The 22,576-nt window shown below is 45.9% G+C and overlaps 1 pseudogene; it reads right to left on the bottom strand.

Annotated features, from left to right (window-relative positions):
• Positions 1-19,701: 19,701 nt before the first annotated feature.
• LOC103245517 (Y-box-binding protein 1 pseudogene) lies at positions 19,702-20,773 on the bottom strand (annotated as a pseudogene).
• Between the last annotated feature and the right edge of the window lie 1,803 nt (positions 20,774-22,576).

Here is a 22,576-nt window from a genome sequence, read left to right as displayed (position 1 = left end):
ACAGTGAGGAGTGGTTCCATTGTACCCTATAAGCCGCAGATTCAAATATTAACCCCTCTTCCTTCCATTTTAAAAAGTCCCTTGCCTGTTTTTACTTATGCAGGTTCCTATCGTGTTTATTAGCTCTCCCCTTTTCTTTTTTATCTTCTGCGTTCCAGAATTCTATTTCATTTCTTTTGCTGGTCACTTTTGTTCTCTCCAGCTCCAACCTCTCTAGATAACATTTTCTCCTTCCATTACACGTTCATTCGTTCATTCAACAAGGATTAAGCAGTATCTTTTCTAACATTTATTTACAATGGGCTGCTGAATCATTTGGCTTTGGTACACGATACAAGTCATGCCAGGCACTGTTGAGGATACAAAGGTGAATTAGACATGGATCCTGAGCCCATGGTACTGATAATTTGGTAGGGGAGATGAGTTATGTGCCAGATAACCAGAACGGAAGTTAGAATGTGTTAAGAAATGTAAACGTGTGGGAAGAGAGGCCATGCTGCAGGTGATGAGATGAACAGGGAATGTAAGGACGTACTAGGATACAGTATCAAAAGAGGGATTAGGGCACAGGAAGCCTTTGGGATCAATCTTTCTCCCTCCATTCCCCTACCTTAAAATCCTGACTCTTCTATCATACTGAGCTAAAGCAGAGATGAGAAGGGAAGTGTGTCCCCTTCCCTGGAAGCATGGCTTGGACCTCTTGACTCTGTTAATAGTGATAGCCAAGATCAATACCCCCAGTTCTCTGTGTGTAACTATTAGAAGAAGCACCTGCCACGTAGTAGGTACTCAGTGTCCCTTTGCTAAATGAGTGAATGGATGTTGAGGAGGACTGATAACTCATTTGGGTTTGGTATAAGATACAAGTCATCCCAATTAAAGCATAGAAAGATATAAGAACCTGGCTGGGATTCAGGAGATCTGAGTTTTAGTTCTGGGTTTAGTCATCTTTTACCTTCTACCTTGGGCAGGAAGTCACTTACCGGTTCATTCATTCATTCATTCACTCAGTTGTTCAAAGAGCACTGGAAGTATCTACTTTGTGTCTGACTCTAGGCAATGAAAGCTGAAGAATGGGCACAAGTGGGACAGACAGAAACATACCCAAACGATAAAGAAGTTTTATACAATTTAGGTAAGAAATTTAATAAATATTAGAATACAGAGGTGCTCTGAGATCCCTCATAAACTGTTTTGCGAACAGAGAGGATGGGATGATTGTCTTAACCTTCCTTTGTCGAGCCTGTCTGGACAGTCTAATTTAAAGCAATATCCTTAGAGTGCATTTAAATTGCTTATATCCTGTGACACTGGGAATAGTGAACTCTGCTTCATTCTGAAAAGCATACTTGCATCAAGGAGTAAGATGTAGGACATATGGGTCACATCTAATGAAAACACATAAACTAGTTTTTCTTTGATCCCGCTCACTTAACATCCTCCAGGTGAGTTTAGGAGGCACTTACACCTCTAGGTCAGAGGAAGGCTGCAGCACGGTTACTGAGGAGGGATGCACAGTGCCTGTGTGGGACTCAGGGTACAGGATGCAAGCCAAGCTCTGCTTCCACTTGCTGCTCTGCTGGAGCTGAAATAACAGTATTTATTCCTTATTCTAGAAGTATCCTGGGACTCAGCTTCCACTTTTATTATATGTGTGTATATATTTGCAAACATACATTTGCAAAGTTGAAAACGACAGAGAAGGCACATGTCAAAATGTTATTAATAATAGCAGTCCACAGAGTTCTTACTATGGATCAAGTGCTTTAAAAGTATTTTTCCAGTTAATCCTCATAACAAATGGATATGGCTAAGTATTCTCCCCATTTTACAGATGAGGAACCGAAGGCATCATTAGGTGGAGGTGCTTGCCTGAGCTCAGTGCCCAGCCCTCTCTCTGCCAGGTACCGGGAACCAGAGTCCTCTGCAAGGAGCTCCCAGTCCAGCAGCATCTCTTCTCTCACAGTGGTGATGTCATCTTTTCAGATGAGAGTCAGGACCCTGAAGGAATTACGACAATCAAGGTAGGTCAAGATGGGAGAGTGGCCACATTACTTCAGTTATTCGAAATATACACATAAGATTTAAAATAACCAGATTTCAATGTTAAACATCTTTCTCATTTTTGAAAATAGAAAAAAATGGAAAAAATGTGACTAAACAGAAAATAAAATGAAAGCAAAAATCAAAGAGATTAACTATGAGGAAAGGAGGTGTGATCATAGATGTAGAAAATTACAATAATTGTAGGCAAGTGCACGTGTAGCTCTACAGCAACAAATTCGAAAACCTAGAAGAGATGAAGCATAAATAGATACAATAGGAGGTGAAACACTTCAATAGAGCAATACAATTCTTTTTATATAATGCTACTTTATTTAGATGACCACTTCTACCGAGGCGAGTGGATCACGAGGTCAGGAGTTTGAGTCCAGCCTGGCCAGCATGGTGAAACTTTGTCTCTACTAAAAATACAAAAATTAGTGGTGGTGCACGCCTGTAGTCCCAGCTGCTTGGGAGACTACCACTTCTATATTCCTCAACAGATTTAAAGGAGGAGAATATGTGATCAGATTAATAAAGGCTGATAAGACATCCAATAAAATTCAGCAGGCTTTCCTAAAAAAAATTCCGAAGAAGAATAGAAGGAAATAGCTAAATGTGATAAGTATTTTCTGTCAAAAGCCAACACCAAATATTACAAATGGTGATACATTAAAACATTTCCATTTAAATGTGAAGCAAGGCAAGGGTATCCACTATCTCCATTATTATTCAACATCATTTTGAAGGTGTTAACAGGTTCTATAAGATAAGAAAGTGAAATAACTTGTACAGGTTGAGCTTCTCTCATCCCAAAACCTGAAATCTGAAATGTCCCCAAATCTGAAAATTATTGAGCACTGACATGTTGCCACAAGTGGAGGATTCCACTCGAAAGTACTTAACACAAACTTTATTTCATGCATAAAATTATTTAAGATATTATATAAAATTATTTTTAGGTTATGTATGTAAGGTGTGTATGAAACATAAATGAATTTCATGTTTAGATTTTAGTTCCATCACCAAGATATCTTTTATATATATGCAAATATTCCAAAATATAAAAAAAGTCTGAAATCTGAAACACCTCTGGTGCCAAGCATTTTGGATAAGGGATACTCAACTTGTATAAAATTTTGGAAAAGAAGAGATAAAATTGCCCTTTTGGCCGATGCCATAATTGCATCTAGAAAACCCAAGTATTCTAGAGTTGGTAGCACAGGTATGCGAATGCTGTCCTTGGAGGTGTGTGTAGCACACTGGCATTGGCTGAAACATGTGTGTAGTGACTAGACGTGGGAACTCAGGCGACAGCCTCTCAGTGGACAAATGGCAGAATGAGTAGAGTGGACGCATACCATGGAATATTGGGCAGTCATTAAAGAGAATGATTCAGATCAACACTACCTGACTCGAAGGAATTTCCAGGATGTATTGTGAAATTAGGAAGGTAAGGTGCAGAGAAATTCGCATAGCAAAGTCCCATTTTTGTGACATAAACTGTGCTCCCATGTTTGAATGAGCATGAAGAAAGGTACTGGAGGATACATGCCAAGGAGGGAGATGGGGAAATGAAGCCAACCAAGCCAAACCAGACCAGACCAAACAAGATCAGACCAGATCAAACTACACCTGACCACAGCAGACCAGACCAGACCAAACACAACTAAACCAGACCAGACCAACTAGTCCTGTCCAGATCAGACCAAGTCAAACCAAACCCAAACACAGCAGACTGTTAAAGTGTCCCTGATTAAGCAACTTGAGTGACATCCCTTTTATGTTATGTATGTGTGTGTCTGTATGTAGATGCATATAATCACAGATGAAATGATGGTCATTGAATTATTGATGGTGACAACTCAGTGTATGGGATCTCAGGTGACTTTTTATTTCCCTTGAACTTTTAATATTATTTGATTTTAAAAATATAGAGAGTATGTATTATTTACATAATTAGGAAAAAAATGGAAAATTTTGTTTTCATTGTAGAGTGATTTTTGGAAAAAGGAGGGAAAAAAGGAACCTCATTATTCTGCAAGTGGCAGTATAAGGGGGCCACTCTCCTCGGTGGCCCTTCTGCAGCCCACTTTGGTGAGGTGTATCTATCCCAGAGCCCGCTGGGGAATGCAGAGGCTGAACACTGACCGCATAGACCTCAGGGACCCTCACGCACACAGTACGTTTCTGGACTCCAGCCACATTGCGGTACGTCTTCTATGTCTCTGGCTTTTGCTCTGAACCTCTTCCCAGAAATTTCTGGAGAGAGGTTGGGAGGGACTGTAGGAAGCAGAGTGAGCTCAAAGTCCTCTTCCAGGACAGGAAACCAAGCCCTGCTGTGGCACACACAGAAATGAAAAGATAAAGCTGATTGGGACACAGGACCCAGTCATTCCTAAGGGAGCTCACATTTTCACATATTGATGGATAAGAAGAATCTCTAGTTACACTGGTGTAATTCCCCAGGCTTTTCTCTTTCCTGGTCCCAAACTGCTCTGGAGCATGTGGCTTTCCAGAGGGACCTGTGGGATTAAGAATAGAGTGGGCCTACGACCCTATTTCCAGTTGTCTACTGTGGAAAACAAAGTACAGGCTCTCATCTGAATCCATGGCAGAGTCTCTGGTTGGACTTTCTATAATCCTTTCCTGACTCTGCAACGAAGGGTTGAGCACGTCCACACTCTCTTTCTCCCCGCAAGTCTTGATGCTGGAAAGGAAAGCATTGCAAAATCACAGCTCAGTGTTGCAGCTCTGTTTTCATGCAAAGCTTGAGCTCTCTTAGTTCCCAACTCTGTCGTCCTTTTACTTTTATTTACCTGATGCGAGGAAAGAGTTAAGTCTAATGGCTGAAACATGAAAAATGTCAAAGACCAGCATGAGAACTAGGCCCAGGGGTGCCTCTCCCAGTCTCTTTCTCCAGTAGCTTTCTCGATTTTGGGGGACATTGACGAAGTCTCCCACAATATCTTGCACTAAGTAGTTGTTTGATAAATACGTATTGAAGTAAGGTCTTTGTCTGCCCCAATACCGCATATGAGAGGCCATGCATGAACCTGCCTGCTTCACTCACATGTCAGCATGGGCTTGTTTATCTGGTTAACTCACAGACCTACCCATCTGTTAGAATAGCTGGGCGTTGTGGCAGGTGCCTGTAATCCCAGCTACTTGGGAGGCTGAGGCAGGAGAATCTCTTGAACCCGGGAGGCGGAGTTGCAGTGAGCTGAGATCATGCCACTGCACTCCAGCCTGGGCAACCGAGCAAGACTCCATCTCAAAAAAAGAGAAAAGTCCCCTTTCATTCTCTGGGACTCCTTAGGCCCTGATAGAATGAGTCAAGGGCAGACATCTTTTGAGGCCTGGGGCAGTGGGGAAAGGACAAGCAGAGAGGGAGTGGTAGATCCAGAGAGGCCCTGCCACAGAGAAAGGTGGAAGGGAATGGACTCAGGAAAGGGGAAGGAAAGCCCTTCAAGAAATCTTGGGGGACCTCAAAGATAGCCAATGGTAATGGCGACAATAATAGGATAATCGCCACTGGGCAAGGATTGGAAGAAAAATCATTTTCTCTCTTGCTCTCCAGGGGATGTTTCTGGATTGCTTTTTCTTTTACTTTTCAGTGTTCCAGGCCAGGAACAGCAGGAAGGGATCCCTGGGCCAATGCCACATGCATTGGTTCTGGGCTGTCATGCCTGGGTTGCTGCATCTTTCAGTAGGAGATAATTGGGTAAGGCAGGAAGAAGGGCCTTGCACACCTAACAAAGCAGGGGCCCTTGTCCAGCCAGCTGGGCAGGGACAAGGGAGGTTCAGGAGAGGCTAGGGCAGCAAAGAAGTTCACTGTTACAAAACCAGAGAGGTAGGTTGAACCTGGGCCCCGAGCCCTGGGCCAAGCCGTTTCAACACCACTCTAGCTGGCCTGGGGAAAGGGATTCATTGCTGGCGCCAGCCCAGGTCTGAGCAGCCTAGGTTCAGGGTGGGTTCCGGTTATACTGTCTGCTTTCCTGCTCCGGGCCCCTCCCCAGCAGGACTGGCTGGCCTGCAGGCCTGTAGAGGGTCAGGCCCACCTCCTCCCTAGGGATAGGAGCTACGCTGACCTGTGGCTCCCTGTGCACCTTGTCTTTGTAACCCAGTGTAAGCTATTCTGGGTAGGTCCTCCATCTCTTTTCAGGCCTCCCCAGCACTTAGCCAGGTGTCTCCTACACAGGTGATCTCAGAACCAGCTTTGAGGTCACACAGACTTGGGTGCAAATTCTGCCTCTGCCTTGAATCAGCTATGTAGCCATAAGCCGGTGGAATTCTCTGAGCCTGTTTTCTCGCCTATAAATCGGTGATAAATGCTTCTTAGAGCGGTTGTGAGGACTGAATGAAGTAATGCATGGAACATGCTTGCAGCTCAGTGCCGTGCCACACACACATACGATGGCCACCAAGCCTGGAAACAGGTCTTATCACTTTATTGTGTATTGCAATGTCATATTGATAAGTCATTTATCATGATTTTGCCTATGTTTGCAGAATCAGTGGCCACTGACTGATTCTGGATTGAGTTGAAAGCCCTCAATCCATGGTCATCCATTCACAGTGACAACCAGGGACAGCAGGTGTCTAAGCACTTGCTGCCTTTCATGGTCGAGATTTCCCTTGGTTGTTTCCCCTCCAGGACACCCCAGATTTCTCCCACTTTTTGGAAGGGATGCCATCCAGGTCTGTTTCTGATGAACAGGGAAGGTGCTCAGAGGCAGGCTGGGCCATGAGGATATCCCAGGGTAAAGTCAGATCAGGGCATCCGCTGATGCGGATGGGGTTGGGCACAAGCATTCCTTAGAGACCAACAAACCATGTGGTACTGACACACTGCCTTCAAGGCCCCACAAATCAGCACTTGGATCTAATTGCTGTTTGCCTGCCACACACAGAGATTTTAAATATTCAGGAGGATCAGAAAAGTGGGCAGACTTTCAGTGGTTGCTAAATCATCAATCTGACCATTCTATGCACAGTTTTTGAGCACCTATGTGGCAAGGGCATAGGCACAAGTACTAAGAGATGGTCCCTGTCCACAGGGGGCAATGTCTGTTTTCGGGGGAAAGGAGAAAGTGCCCAGGATAGCATAAGCTGGAGAAGCTCACAGGGGAAAGACCACCCAGACCTGGGCATTTAGTGAGAGTTGCCCAGCAGAGCACCCACGTTGATTTAATTGTTTGTTCTTTCATGGAAACATCACACTTAGGTTACTTTGGGAGGATATTGGTGGTGGTAGTGGTGGAGTGTCAGTAACCTGTGACATTCCTCATTTTGGGCTTCCAGAGCAAAGGCTGGCAAACTTTTTCCATAAAGGTCTAGATAGTAAATACGGTCTTTCCCTGTCCTCCTCCTCCTCCTCCTTTTTACAACCCTTTAAAAATGTAACGACCAAAATAAATAAATAAATTTTAAAAACATATAACAACCACTCTTAGCTCAATGGCCACATAAAAGCAGACCAAGGGCTAGATTTGGTATACAGCAGCAGTTTTCTGACCACTGTTCTAGAGAATTACCAGAAGCCTGATATCATTATTATTAACAATAATAATAACTTAGCCCTGAGTTTAGTGTGCAGACACCAAGCTATGCACTTTACCTACATTATCGTATATACTTCTTATAACATCCCAGTGAGTGAGGTACTATTATTATACCTTTTCTAGGTGAGCAATTAAGGTGCAGAGAGGTTAAGTAACTTTCTCAAGGGCACTCAGCGAGGAAGTGGTAGAGGCTGAATTTAAATTTAGGTCCATGTGATGGAAGCACCCACTTTCTTAGCCTGCATCATGCCAACCTCAGCACTGCCATGTGGGAGCACAAGGAGGCTGGGATAGTGCTTTTCCTTCCAATGGCTCCAGGGAACAGCCATGTCACTAATAGAAAAATGTAGGCCACGCGCGGTGGCTCACGCCTGTAATCCCAGCACTTTGGGAGGCTGAGGCGGGTGGATCACAAGGTCATGAGATCAAGACCATCCTGGCTAACATGGTGAAACCCCGTCTCTACTAAAAACACAAAACAAATTAGCTGGGAGTGGTGGCGGTCACCTGTAGTTCCATCTACTCAGGAGGCAGAGGCAGGAGAATCACTTGAACCTGGGAGGCAGAGGTTGCAGTGAGCCGAGATTGCACCACTGTACTCCAGCCTGGTGACAGAGTGAGACTCTGTCAGAAATAAAAGAAAAGAAAAGAAAAGAAATGTAGAGAAGTAGATGGAATTGGGTAGAGGGTTGAAAGACACACAATCTGGCTTTCTAGTGGTTTCCCTGTACTCCAGGTATTGCTACTGACATAAAGAGGCAGTAGAAGCAGAGAGGATTGTAGCAAGTCACACTGATTGCAAAGATTATCTTCATTTGATCATATTTAAAATGGGGGTACAGTAGCCATACCTGTCCCCACTGCCCTCCTCTCAGCTCGACTATGATAGAGGACTCTCTGCAAGGACTCTTAGTAGCTTCTGGGGCATTAATTAAATGAGAGTCTGGATTTATTCATTCATTCCATATACACATGGCTCCATTCCAATAAGGATCTGATATATATAAAAGATTGGATATGTGATTATTCTTTCTCCAGTAAGAGTGGGAAAATAGCTACCAGCTCTGAGAACATACTTTAAGATTTTTTCATTTTTTTGAATCCAGAGAGGAAATTGAAGAGAAGAAAATAAATGCATTTATTACTTCCCAGAATGAATTACTTAGAAATTTTTTAAAAACCCAATAAACAAACAAAAAAACACACACATACACACATAAAAGAAAGGGGTAATTTTGGGTTGTTTTCCCAAAGACAGGCCCTGCCGCAGTACACAGGACCCAGCTGTTGTCCATTAAGGATGACACAGAGGGGCTGGGCATGGTGGCTCATGCCTATTATCCCATTGCTTTGGGAGGCCAAGGCAGGAAGATCGCCAGCAGTCTGAGGGTAACTCAAGGTAGCCCAACTGAGTGGCACTGACCTCTGTTCCACAGACCCTTGGGCAGCCCTGAGATTCAGAGGGTTGAGAGGTCAAAACTATTTTCATAACAATACCGTGCTGTGTGGACACTTGCACTCCAATGGTGCAAAAGCAAAAGGAGAGTATAAAACGGCTGGTGCCTTAGCATGAATCAAAGCCAGCCCTCAAAGGTGCTAGCAGTCTTGTTCTTCTCTGCTGCTATGCACTCACAAGGAAAAAAAAAAAAAGGGCAATATGGGTTAAGAATATCCTGATGAAATGGTAAAATGATTGTACGGAATCTCAGCCCTGGAGCAGGAGTCTAGTTACCACCATGTGACGGAAGGGACCGAGGCAGAAAGCATGGCGGGGAGCTGCAGCGGTGCTCTGGAGCGAAAGCACGCGTGTGAAAACTGAACTAGCCGCTTCTCTTTGAAACACCACTTTTAATCAAAAGAATGACTGACAGGCAAACTCTGTTCTCTAGACCTGTATTTGGCAGACAATTTCCTGAATATGGGTGAACTAGACATCAACTATCGGCCAAAATGGAACAACAGGAACGGAATTACCTTCTCCCACCTTAAAGAACTAAGAAAAAAAGAAAAAGCCAGATAAAATATTGAAAATAACAGGCTCAGGATAGCTAACCCTGAGAAGGGACACAAACGAGCATCCCAGCTTGCTGTCTGGAGGGAGTGTGCAGGTCACAGAGCAGTGGGGGGATCCAAACAGAGCCAGGGGCTCCCTGAATTGAGAAAGTAGTGTTGAGAATTCAGGGAGGTTAAGGTGGTTAGAATTCACAGGGCAGAGCACTAGAGGGGAGAGAGCTGCCCAGAGAAAGAGAGAGATTGCTCCAGAGATCTGCAGAGGAAAGCTGTAAGCACTGAGCTGAGCATTGAGCTAGGCCTAGAGGCCTGTGCAGAAATCACTTCCTCATAATGGATGTCAGGCAGCAGGGACTGTAGGTAGATGAGGTTTGGCGGGACGCCTAGGGGCCCATGACTCTCCATGCATTTTTGTCTTTTATCCCCAAACCTGTCACCCTTCAGAGCCCAAATTAACCGAATGGGCTGTGGCTCAGGAAAGGGAAGCTAGAGGGGACAGAGCTCGTGGGCTAGGAGTTCTCTTTGCTGGTGTCTTTTGCTCTAAAGCAGTGCCATTGGCAGAAGTGTCCTGAGACACGCTGGGCTGCCTCACCTGGAGCCCGAGGATGGAGTAATGACGCACACGCTGTACAGTATCTCACTTTAACTCCTGGAAGTGGCCCAGATACGTCCTTCTATGTCATGGGTTTTGTAAAATTTATAGTATAATTTTTTTTTTGTATTTTTTTCTTTAAAGGGGCCCCCAAATTAATAAGGTTCAGGGTTCACAAAAATTGGATCCTCCTCTGGTAAGGCGGTTTCCCACACCTATATTCCTGTTGTTACACAAGAAGCCCCACTAAAAAACCAGCCGTTTTTCCTTCCTTCATTCATCCATGTAACACAGGTGCTCCAGGGGCTCGCCACGTGCCGGCCCGGCCAGCTCTGGAACTCAGGGATGAACGCCACACGACAGCTGCAGCCCCTGCCTTTGTGCTCTTCAATCTGATGGGGACCAAGGGAGGGGAGGAGTCACCCGAAGCAGTTGAACTGAACGGGTGGTAGGTGCGTTGAGGGAGGGGATGGGCGCTGTAAGCAAGGACACGTCGGGGCTCCAACTCCTGGAGAAGCGGCATTGAGTGCAACTGTGAACAGGAGCAGGGGCTGGCCAGGCAGAGGGCAGAGGGCGGCTGCCGGGAGGGCTGACTTCCAGGCAGAAGGGGAAGGCAGCTGTGTGCAGGGCGGGGACTCAACTGCCGTGGCACGGTTTCAGCCCAAATCATAGGCTCTTTTTACGATTCTTTGTAATTCTGCTCACATCAAAGTGAAAATTGCCTGCATCTGGACAGCCACTCTCTCCTGGCCAATTACAGACTCCGTTTCTGGAGTGTCTCCTGGTAGCTCACCACTTCCTCCCTGCAACACCAGCCCTGTGGGCTTGGCCAGAGCTGGTCCTTGTAGGAAAGCCAGAGCAGTGAGGGACAGGGGCGTGGGGTGACGGATGGACAGCTACAGAGGTCACTGGCAGGACCACACCCCGAAAGGGGCATCAGGAATCTGACCTTGTCAGGGAATGTTGGCGCCCAGAGTAAGTTGCTCCTAAGCCTCTGCTAAGATGTCTGATAGGTGTGAGTATACTCCCCACACCAGGTCAGAACTGACCGCAAAGCCATTTTCTAGGAGGAGGCAGCTGCCCACAAAACCTCCAGCAGCTCCCTGGGCCTGAAATGCCCACTGTGAGAGTTATCGCTTAAAGAGACATGTCCTGTGCTGTTCAGTTAGGCTGAAGCACGGTTCTCTGGGGTCAGCGGATGGAAGGATGGAGGCGAGAGGAGGTGGTGAGATCTGGCACTTAGTGAACACCTGCCCCTCTTGTACCAGGCATCGTGCCACTGAGCGTTTACAGGTACATCATCAATTCAATCCTCCAGTGCACCTTGGTGGTGGATAGTCTTGTCTCAGATAAATCGAGGCCTCTTGGTTTGCGCTTTAGCTTTCATTCACAAGGTGTTGCATTCAGAAGTAACAACAGAGCTACATCCAAACATAATTGAAAAGCAATTTAAATAGTTTCTGTTGTCTCTTAAAAAACATCTAAGGGGATTATATATCCATCAAGCATAGCAACATGTTTAGAATTCTGTGCCATCGTGTAGCTGCTCCCACTCCCTGACATCAGAGTAGGGCAGCTGCTCCAAGATCTGCCATTGCCCCTCTCAAAATCCCCCCTCACTCTTCAGGGACTTCTCTCCCTTCTCCCCTTTCCCTTTGCGGATAGCTCTTTGCTCTTTCCAGTGGCTCTCTAGCTAGCCTTCCCCGTTCTGCTCAATCCTGCAGGCACAGTCCCCAACCTAGGAGGGCCCAGAATCTCTTGCCAAAGGTCTCTGACCCCAGGGCTACATGTTTGTTTTGTGAAGCCTTTGATGTTTGTGGGGAGGGAAGAGGAGGAAAAGGCCAGGGTCTTGTAAAACCGGAGTCATCACGAGGCTGGCCCGCCCAGCACCCGCTGGGGTCTGGTCCTTGTGCCCACTTCAGACCTGCAGGCTGAGCAGCTGAGGGAAGGGAAGGGAGAGAACCCTCCACCTGGGGAGGGGAGGCCCCGAGCCAGAGGGGTAGCCTTCCAGGTGTGCATCGAGGTGTGCAGGCTGGCTGCAGTCTCAGGAGACAAATGTTCCCACCTCTGTGAGGCTCTACTGAGAGACCCAAGGTCATCAGTCAAGATGAAAAAGGACTCTCTGGGCAGAAAATTCAAGCCATTGATTCTTTCTCCACTGGGAATGAGAAGAAAGAACCGTGACCTTCTGTAGCCTACAGACAGCAAGACAGAGGCAGCTGCCGTTTGGTGTGAACTGTCTTCCCTCCTGCTGCGATTGCCCTGTTTCCCCTCCCTCTTCCCTTCAGTCTGAGAAACCCCTTGGTGTCAGTGGCTCTGCTTCCATTCTTCCCTCCCTCCCTTCTTTCTTTCCTTCCACTTTCTTTTTTTTGGGGGGGACAGAGTCTTGCTCTGTCGCCCAGGCTGGAATGTAGTGGTGCGATCTCAGCTCACTGCAACCTCCATCTCCAGGGTTCAAGCAATTCTCCTCCTCAGCCTCCCGAGTAGCTGGGAGCACAGGCATGCACCACCACGCCCAGCTAACTGTTTGTATTTTTAGTAGAAACAGGGTTTCTCCATGTTGGCCAGGCTGGTCTCAAACTCCTGACCTCAAGTGATCTTCCCGCCTCGGCCTCCCAAAGTGCTGGGATTACAGGCATGAGCCACCATGTCTGGCCTCTTCCTTCCACTTTCTTTCACTCTTATCACCAAGAGGACTGGTTTTTAAAAAAAGTCCTGATCTCATTGTCAGTGTCTGCACATAAGATTCACTTGGGGAACTTCTACAAAAAGGATCTCCCCTCTTTCCAGACCAATTAAATCAGAAACTCTGGGTAGGGCTGGGGCATCAGCATTTTTGAAAAAGCTCCCTCCAGGAGATTCTAAGAGGAAACCAGGATTGAGAACCCAGAGACCCAGAGACTGTTGGAACTGGAAGGCACCTTAGGGCTTGCCAGGAGCCCAGGAGCCCAGGCCTATAGAGCTGGGACTATGCCCCTGCACTGGGTTTGGTGCCTGGCTCAGCAATGGAGGCCTCTGTGGTGTGGGCAGGAGCTGCAGGGCCTCTGAAGGTCAAGCTAACCGGGAAGCTTTATCTCCCCTCCAACCCCTCCTACGCACCCCCACCCCCGTCCCCAGTATCCCACCTCATCCTGAAGGTCTGAGGCACCCTCTGAGAAGTGAACAGAGAGGCTGGAGGGTCTGGGCTCTGCTTGGCCACCACATCTCCAGCTTTTATAAAGAGCAATACTGCGGCTCTAAGTTCCCAAACCCGGGGCATTTTTGGCAAGTTATTAATCCCTATTAAGCCAGCCATTAATCTCAATTAACTTGATTGCTTAATTAGGCAGTGCAAACAAAGAAGGAAGTCCATAGAGATTGCTCCTGGGGCACCAGCAGGCTGTGTGGTCTTTGAGAACCAACAGGAGTCAGAGGCCTGAGTTCTGTTAGCCCTTTTGCCAAGATCTGTGTGGAGCACAGCATTTCGCATCACTAAGCCAGGGGTTGATGAATGGGCTGTTCCAGTTAAAGGGTTATGTAGATAAGCAATTTTCAAAGACTTGGAAAAAAAATAGATTCAAACTTAAAAACCATACTATACAGTCTATAATTTCTCTTTGCTACAAATTGCATTTCAGATGTGTGCCCTGTCATTAGTATTGCACTGTGAAGGTTGATTGGAATCACATAGCGCTGTAAATGGTAATAACAGGCACTCAATAAAAAGTTACTAAATAAATAAAAATATTTCTAAGATTCTGAACTGGGCTATCAGGGAATTTACTTTGATTGGTTTATATTAATACATGTTGCCCAGGCACAGTGGCTCATGCCTGTAATCCTAGCACTTTGGGAGGCCAAGGTAGGTGGATCACTTGAGCCTAGGAGTTCAAGACCAACCTGGGCAGCATGGGAAAACCCTGTCTCTACTAAAAAATACAAAAATTAGCCAGGTGTGGTAATGCACACCTACTCAGGAGGCTGAGGTGGGAGGATCGCTTGAGCCAGGAAGGTTGAGGTTGCAGTGAGCTGCAATTGTGCCACTGCACTCAGCCTGGGCCACAGACTGAGACCCCGTCTCAACAACAACAACAAGAAGAATGTATGTTAATGTAGCAAAATTCAAAGTTGTGGAAAAAGACAAGAAAGTCAAGCTGAGATCACCGTTGTAAAGTTTTGTGTTGGTGTTTCTAGTTCTGTTTTTTCATGTACATATGCATAACTTTCAAAGATAAAATCTCTGCTAGGCATAAGTGGGGCTGGGCAGATGGCCTGCATGAGTTTTAGGCCCTCATGCTAGATTCTGTTGGGGGCCTGCCTGGATCCTCTATACCGCGGGGGCACCTGCCCCCAGCTGCTGTGAGTGTTGCATGCTGATGGCTCATGGTTGTTTACTTCTCTGGAGACTTGCCCTTTACCAAATGGGAGCTGCCAACCCTGAAAATGCCTGGAGGTTATCCAGGGAGGGCAATGCCCTTCTCCCAGGGGCATCTCACAGCTCATGACTGCCTGATGCTGGAAGCAAAAACCTAGCTCCTTTGCCTCAGCTGACACTGGAACAGCTTTATGGTGTTTTATGTTTTCTCAGCTTTATGAGACTTATGTCCCAGAGCAACCTGTGGATCAGGCTGAGGTTAGATTTTTAGCTGAAGCCAGCTCTTTGCTTAGCTTCCTTTCTACCTCATTCTACTTCCTCGACTATGTTACTGGTTTCTCTGGGGCCATATCTATAGGAATTGCTGGCTTAGCTCTACTTCTGGAGCACCTGACCTCTGGCAGCTCCTTTCCGCTCTAGCCCTTTAGGACCAGAGCGTGAGACTTGCCCCTCAAAGCAGCCTCAGCATCACCCGGGGTCTTGTTAGACGTGCAGAATGTCAGGCCTCAAGCCAGACCTACTGAGTCTGCATCTGCGTTTTAACAAGATCCCAGGGAGATTCTTATGCACATTAAAGATTGAGAGGACTATCCTAGATATCAGTGTTGTAGGAGAGAGTGAGGTAGGGCTGGAGGGGAAGGTGGTTCTTCTTTGGCCTAATCTCCACTGGAGCCCAGGGAGGGTGAATGAAGAGGGAAGACTATGTTAGGAAATCTAAGGATTTACGCAGCATCCCTGAAGGCAGGGTGAAGAACACCTTTGCAGTGGAAACATATGAGGAGCTGACAAAAATGGAGGATTCATTCTAGGCAAGGAGGGGTGGTTCCTGGACAGGGAGGGTTGGGTGTGTCATCTGTGGGTTCTAATTCCTTACCTTCCGCCAATTCAAGGGTGCGTGAGCTGGGGTGAGCCTCTCAGCTCTCTGGGTTTTCTGTCCTTCCATATATAACATATAGGATTTAGACAAGTTGATTTCAAAGATGCCCTACAGGTTACACCCTGTATAGGTCCAAGAAGAAAACAACAACAACGAAAATGGCCCCTATAGCTACAGTCACAAATCTTAGGCAAAGATGACAGACACATCAATTGACAGAGGCAGTTGCTGGGATGTAGAACCCATAGCCCCAAACTTAGGACCTGTGCATCAATTCTATTTCATTGCATCAAAACTTTTTTAAAATAAAGAAAGAAAAAAGGAAGGAAGGAAGGAGGGAGGGAGAGAATGAAAGAAGGAAGGAAGGAAGGAAGGAAGGTGCTGAGGCCAGCTAGGTCGGGAGACCCTGACCCAGTGGCGCTAGAGGAATTAAAGACACACACACAGAAATATAGAGGTGTAGAGTGGGAAATCAGGGGTCTCACAGCTTTCAGAGCTGAGACCCCTGAAAAGAGATTTACCCATGTATTTATTAACAGTAAGCCAGTCATTAGCATTGTTTCTATAGATATTAGATTTAAAGTATCCCTTATGGGAAACGAAGGGATGGGCTGAAATAAAGGGATGAGCTCTGGCTAGTTATCTGCAGTAGGATCATGTTCTTAAGGCACAGATCGCTTATGCTATTGTTTGTGGTTTAAGAACGCCTTTAAGGGGTTTTCCGCCCTGGGTGGGCCAGGTGTTCCTTGCCCTCATTCCAGTAAACCCACAACCTTCCAGCTTGGGCATTATGGCCATCGTGAACATGTCACAGTGCTGCAGAGATTTTGTTTATGGCCAGTTTTGGGGCCAGCTAATGGTCATATTTTGGGGGGCCTGTTCCCAACAGAAGAAAGAAGGAAGGAAGGAAGGAAGGAAGGAAGGAAGGAAGGAAGGAAGGAAGGAAGGAAGGAAGGAAAGAAGGAAGGAAAGGAAGGAAAGAAGGAAGGAAAGGAAGGAAAGGAAAGGAAAGGAAAGGAAAGGAAAGAAGGAAGGAAAGGAAGGAAAGGAAAGGGAAGGAAGGAAGGAAGGAAGGAAGGAAGGAAGGAAGGAAGGGGTTGAAATCACAGAGTGGGTGCTCTCTGAGAGGTACTTGCAGTGACCAAGGGAAACAACGGAGTGAGCAGCAATTCTCCCAGCTTGTGGGATCGCATGATATAGACAGAATGGGCCTGACATTGAAGAATGCTCACTGTCATGTCACATTGCTTCCTGCACAGCAATGTGCCTCCCAGAGCTTGCACAGAGTTTGGAGGTCAGTTCCATACCGTGGAACCATATCTGCCTGGTCAAATTCCAGATGCTTAATGAAGAGGGTTGTTTCTGGACAAACTTGGGCTGGCGAGGCTGTCACGCTTCTTAGTCACCTTCCTTCCTTTGGAATTTCCCCTCCTGGACTCAGATGCCTGGAGCTGCTTAGGAAGCCCTCAGGGTGGTGCCTGATCAAGGCTGACCCCCTATAGACAGTGGTTTGTGTTCCAGAATTTTCCCAACCTTTTTCCTTCCATCAAACATTTAGGTCAGTTTCCTCTCCTGTGCCATCTAATCCAGGAGCCGGTAGTTACATGTGGCTGTTTATGTTTTAAATGCCAATTAATTAAAATTAGGCAAAAATTCAGTTTCCCAGTCTCACAAGCCACATTTCAAGTGCTGAAGAGCTGTATGTGGTTAGTGGCCACCGTATTGGACCATGTAAAGAATAGTTCCATCATCACAGAGAGTTCTATTGGACAATACTCGTCTATCAAAAAAGAAAAAAGGAAGGAAAGAAGGAAGGAGGGAGGGAGGGAGGGAGGGAAGGAAGGAAGGAAGGAAGGAAGGAAGGAAGGAAGGAAGGAAGGAAGGAAGGAAGGAAGGAGCTGAGACCAGCTAGGTCGGGAGACCCTAACCCAGTGGCGCTAGAGGAATTATTCAGCTGGCAATATATCTGACCAGTATATGGCATGCAGGAGGGGGAGTATTCAGAATACCTCCAGGTTCTGCCTCCATGTATCCACTCCTCTGGCAAGCCCTCCTTTCACTCTTCCTTCAGATCCTACCTGCTGTTCTCTGAAAGTTCTGCCTCTGGAGATCTCTGTGCCCCTCCCCTCCTGGTCTTTTATCACCACAGATAACTGAGCTGTCTACCTTCCATCACTGTGCTGAAATCCCCAGTATGGCCTCAGACTTGCCAGCAGCTTCATGGTCATTGCTCATATTAACTAAAATATCAGGCTGGTGCAAAAGGAATTTTTGAAAACATTGAATTGAAGGTGAGGATTTAAAACAATCAGGGGCATGAAGTCCCTCAAACCGTCTTCTGCTTGCTCTTCTTACATCCCCAGTACAGCAAGGAGGCCTCAGAGTCTTGAAGTTGACAGTCAGCTAAGTGCGTGAGATAAGGTTCCAGTTGACCTGCCTTTTGCCCAGCCAATGGCATGCCTCTTTTAGGCCCAGCCTAATTCCCTGGAAGAACAATAGTTGTCACTTTTTTTTTTTTTTTTTTGAGACAGAGTCTTACTGTGTTGCCCAGGCTGGAGTGCAGTGGTGACATCTCGGCTCACTGCAACCTCTGCCTCCCAGGTTCAAGCAATTCTCCTGCCTCAGCCTCCTGAGTAGTTGGGATTACAGGCACGTGTCACCATGCCTGGCTAATTTTTATACTTTTGGTAGAGTTGGGGTTTCACCGTGTTGGCCAGGCTGGTCTCAAACTCCTGACCTCAAGTGATACGCCTGCCTCGGCCTCCCAAAGTGCTGGGATTAAAGGCGTGAGCCACCATACCCGGCTAATTGTCACTATTGAACATCACATATGGGACAGGTGCACCCATCATCTCATTTAAGATAATTGAAATATTTCATTTAGCTGGGTATTGGGATGGTTTCTTTCATAGATAATTTCTGTGGTCTCTATTGGGATTAATTTAGTTATTAAGGCAGGGATAGAGGAAAGAAACAAACACAGCTCAAGATCTTTGCAGATATTCCCTCATTTAATCCTTACAAAAGCCCTGAGTGTAAATCAGGCAGCTGTGCCCACATGAGTGTCCCTAGCTCTAGGTTAGCACTGTCACCTGGGTCCCTGGATGGCAGTGACAGTAACAATAAAGAATAGCTATAATAATGATGTTTCACAGTTGCTTACCACTTGATGCTTTTCTCTAATGATGAACTATTTTAAACATATACAAAAAAAGCACAACACCCAGCTACCCACCCCCTAGATTGAACAAATGTTAACATTTACCATATTCGTTTTAGATTAAAAAAATTATTGCGACAGTTGTAGTGTCCTTTGTATTCTTCCCTGATTCCATTCCCCTTCCTCGTCCTCAGAGGTATGGATTATTCTAACTCGGTGTGTACATTTTTCATCTGAGTTTAGGACTTTTATTGGTATGTGTATATTCAATAAACAATTCATAGTATTTTTGTGTGCTTAAAATTTACATCAATACTGATAAGATTTGGCTGTGTTCCCACCCAGCTCTCACCTTGAATTGTAATGATCTGCACATGTCAAGGGTGGTACAGGTGAAGGTAATTGGATCATGGGGGTTGTTTCCCCCATGCTGTTCTCGTGACAGTGAGTGAGTTGTCACGAGATCTGATGGTTTTATAAGGGGCTTCCCTCCCCCCCCCTCCTTGACCCTCATTCTCTCGCCTGCTGTCCTGCGAAGAAGTGCCTTCCGCCATGATTGTAAAAGGTTTCCTGAGTCCTCCTCAGCCATGCGGAACTGTGAGTCAATTAAACCTCTTTTCCTTATAAATTACCCAGTCTTGGGTATTTCTTCACAGCAGTGTGAGAACAGACTAATACAAATACTTTACACATTCTACAACTTTTTCTCTCAGCATTTTGTATTCAAGATTTATGCATATTGATACTTGTAAGATCTAGTTCATTTTATCTGCTGCATAATATTCCATTGCATGAATGAATCATGATTTTTTTTTAAGTAGAGATGGGTTTTTAAACATTAAGACCTTTATTAACAGGTGCTTGGAGTTTGCTGACTTCTTTGAAAAAATCAAGTTGTGAACTTTTATTAAAAATTAAAAATGAAGTTCTTAAAAATCTCCACTTGACCAGCTATGAAACAATTTTAAAACCTTTAAAGACGTATTGAGAAAAACCAGGCTTTAAAAACAAAAAAAACACGTTTGTTATTACCAAAAAGAGATATCTTTAGGTAAAATTAATAACCTAATGCTGCATAGATAATGCAGATAGTTCTATTTGGTCAACGGGCAAAAAGCAAGCACTTAAGGTCTTCAGCTCCAATCTTTTGTTTATTTCTTATTGCTGGAATTTCATATTTCTTCTTGTTGGATGACTAAACTGTATAATGGTAGAGATGGGAAGCCGGCATTTAGCCCTCCCTGCTCAGCCTCGGGAGCAGACGAATTCTTGGCTGGTGGATGGGCTGCTTTTGTCTCTTTGCCATCTTGTGGTTTAGGGTTTTCTGGGCGTCTGTGTCGGTAATTGAAGTTGCGGAGGTACCAACGTTGAGGTGACTGCTGACCTTGGGTGTCACCTCCTTGATTTTCTTTATTCTCTTCATTGCCGTCCTCTCTAGGCTGTCTTTGGCGAGGAGGGCCCCAGCGGAACGGTGGTCTGTATCCCCGATACATACTCTGCCTCACTAGTCTACCTTGTTCTCCTGCACCCTGGTTATCAGCACCCTCCATCACTCCTTCCTGCATGGGAAGGTTGGAATACTGGGGTGGACGCCCATAGGGTCTCCGCATGGAGTCAGGTGGGAACCTTTGCCTGCGGTAGGGCCGGCGTTGTTGGGCCTGGCCTTCGGCAACACTCTCTGATCCCTCGTTCTTTTCCCCACTCGATTCTGGTAATTTTGCTGGTAATTGCGTGGAGGACCCCTACGACGTGGACAGCGTCTATAATGGTTACAGTCTGCTCCATATGTACTGCCTTGAACTGGAACACCACCAGGACCTGTAACGGGTGCTGCCTCCGCACCCTTTTCTCCTTCAACAACATCAAACTCCACAATTTCTCCATCTCCTACACTGCGAAGGTACTTCCTGGGGGGTTGTTATTTACGGCAGTCTGGGGTACAAATACATCTTCCTTGGTGTCATTCCTGTTGGTGAAACCATATCCGTTCCTTATATGGAACCATTTTACTGTTCCCACAACCTTCGTTGCGATGACCTTCTTGTCCCCGCCAGTAGGCGCCGCCTATGTGAGGCCGCCCCGGACACCGTTCCCTGCACCGCTGCCCGTGGTGCCGGGCGGCGCTGAGGGCGGGGGCGGCGGGCGGCTGCTGGGTCTCAGCCTCGCTGCTCATGGTTGAAATGATGGTGACTAGGGCCGGGCTGCGGCAGCTGCGGCTCCTCCCGGGGTGTGATGGTAATTAGGCCGGCGGAGGCGGTGGGGTTGCACAGGGGTCTCTAACTCGAGATGGGGTTTTACCATCTTGGCCAGACTGGTCTGGAACTCCTGACTCAAAGTGATCTGCCCGCCTCAGCCTCCCAAAGTGCTGGGATTATAGGCACATGCCACCGTGCCCAGCCATCGTGATTTCTTTCTTCATTCTCCTGCTGATGGACATTTCGGTTGCTTCAAATTTTTCACGGTTACAAACCAGTGCTCCAAGGAGCTTCCTTGTATGCCTCTTCAGGCACATGCTCAGGAGTCCTGGGCTATGTGGAACCTCAGTGTTCACGTGATTCCACATGGTCTCACGTTTAATCCTCATAAAGTCCCGGTACGTTTCATTGACTAGGTGTAATTGTCCTGTGATAGATATGAGGCAGTTCATAGACATTACAACTCACCCAAGGCAAGTCAACCGGCTTCATGAGGTGCTAACGTGTATTCCCTTAGTCCAACATCAACGGATGTGGTTCAAGTGATGGCCCTGGAACTTTCCAGTTGTGCAATTTGAGGCAAGTTATTTATACTTGCCGAGCCTCAGTTTCCTGTAGCACTAGGAATTATACCATTTATTTTGTACTGTTGTTGTAAAGATTAAATCAATGTGTATAAAAAGCATCCAGCCCAGATTCTAGCCTGTGGCAAGTGTATATTCCGTATTATTTAAAACTAAGAATGATAAATGCTCAGAAATATTTTTAATAAAAGTAATGGATTATATGGGCATTTAATTCCCCAAATGTGACATTGTTTTTCCAATTTTCCCCCACTATTCTGAAACAAGCATAATTGTATATAACTAGTTCCTCAGGATTGTACAGTATGCCAGCTTCTGTGACAGAAGAATGTGAACTAGGAACAAAGGCCACTAGGGCAGAAGCCATCTGACTCTTTCTTTTATAAGAACGTGCATTTGATAACTAATAGTCACATGCCAAAGAAGGACTTTGCATGCCACCAGAACACAAACACATCTACATGGTGAAAAAAAAAATCTTGTTCTTTCCCCTACCATTTGTGAGCATCTCTTTGGAATTTGGTTTTCCTCATCTGCACAACAGATCTTTGTTCAAGAATCTCTGTTCAAGTATATGCAAGTATATTTGAATGTATAAAATGCCCCATGGGGCCCTTAAGTAAGTATAGATCAGTATAGATCATTCAAACTAGTTTTATTAAATGACGCTTGCTCTCAAGTTTCTTGTTCTGATTTTGTTTAAATGTGTCAGGATCCTTTCAAGCAAGGCTTGGGTTTCCCGCTTTCCTGAAATGTGCTTGGGGGAGGGTGGACATGTAATAACAGTAGACAGAGGTCAGATTTCAGAATTAGACAACTTGGGTTTGCCATATGCAAGCTGTGAGGCCGTTGGCAAATTACATCACCTCTGAGCTTACTACCTCACCTGACAAATGAGTGCAGAAATACCTGCTTTGTAAGGCTGTGGCAAAGATTTGATGAGGTCCTGTACACAAAACACGAACTCTACAAATATTAGCCTCCCTCCTCTTCCTCCTTTCCTGCTAAACTTAAGGCTACTGCCCTCTGTACCGAAACTCAAGACGGCAAATTCTTTTCTTCTCCCTCTAAAGGCTTCAGATGCAGCAGCTTGTCATTTCTTCTTTACCACCAACACTTGGAAAGGGGAGGCTGTATCATTGGCAGTATTCTTTCTTTCCCAACTGCGCCAATTTCTCTGCAAACCATCAGCCCTTT

The sequence above is a fragment of the Chlorocebus sabaeus genome, chromosome 26 (genome assembly GCF_047675955.1).
Source record: "Chlorocebus sabaeus isolate Y175 chromosome 26, mChlSab1.0.hap1, whole genome shotgun sequence".
Lineage (NCBI taxonomy): Eukaryota > Metazoa > Chordata > Mammalia > Primates > Cercopithecidae > Chlorocebus > Chlorocebus sabaeus.
This window is presented reverse-complemented; position numbering and strand designations above follow the sequence as displayed.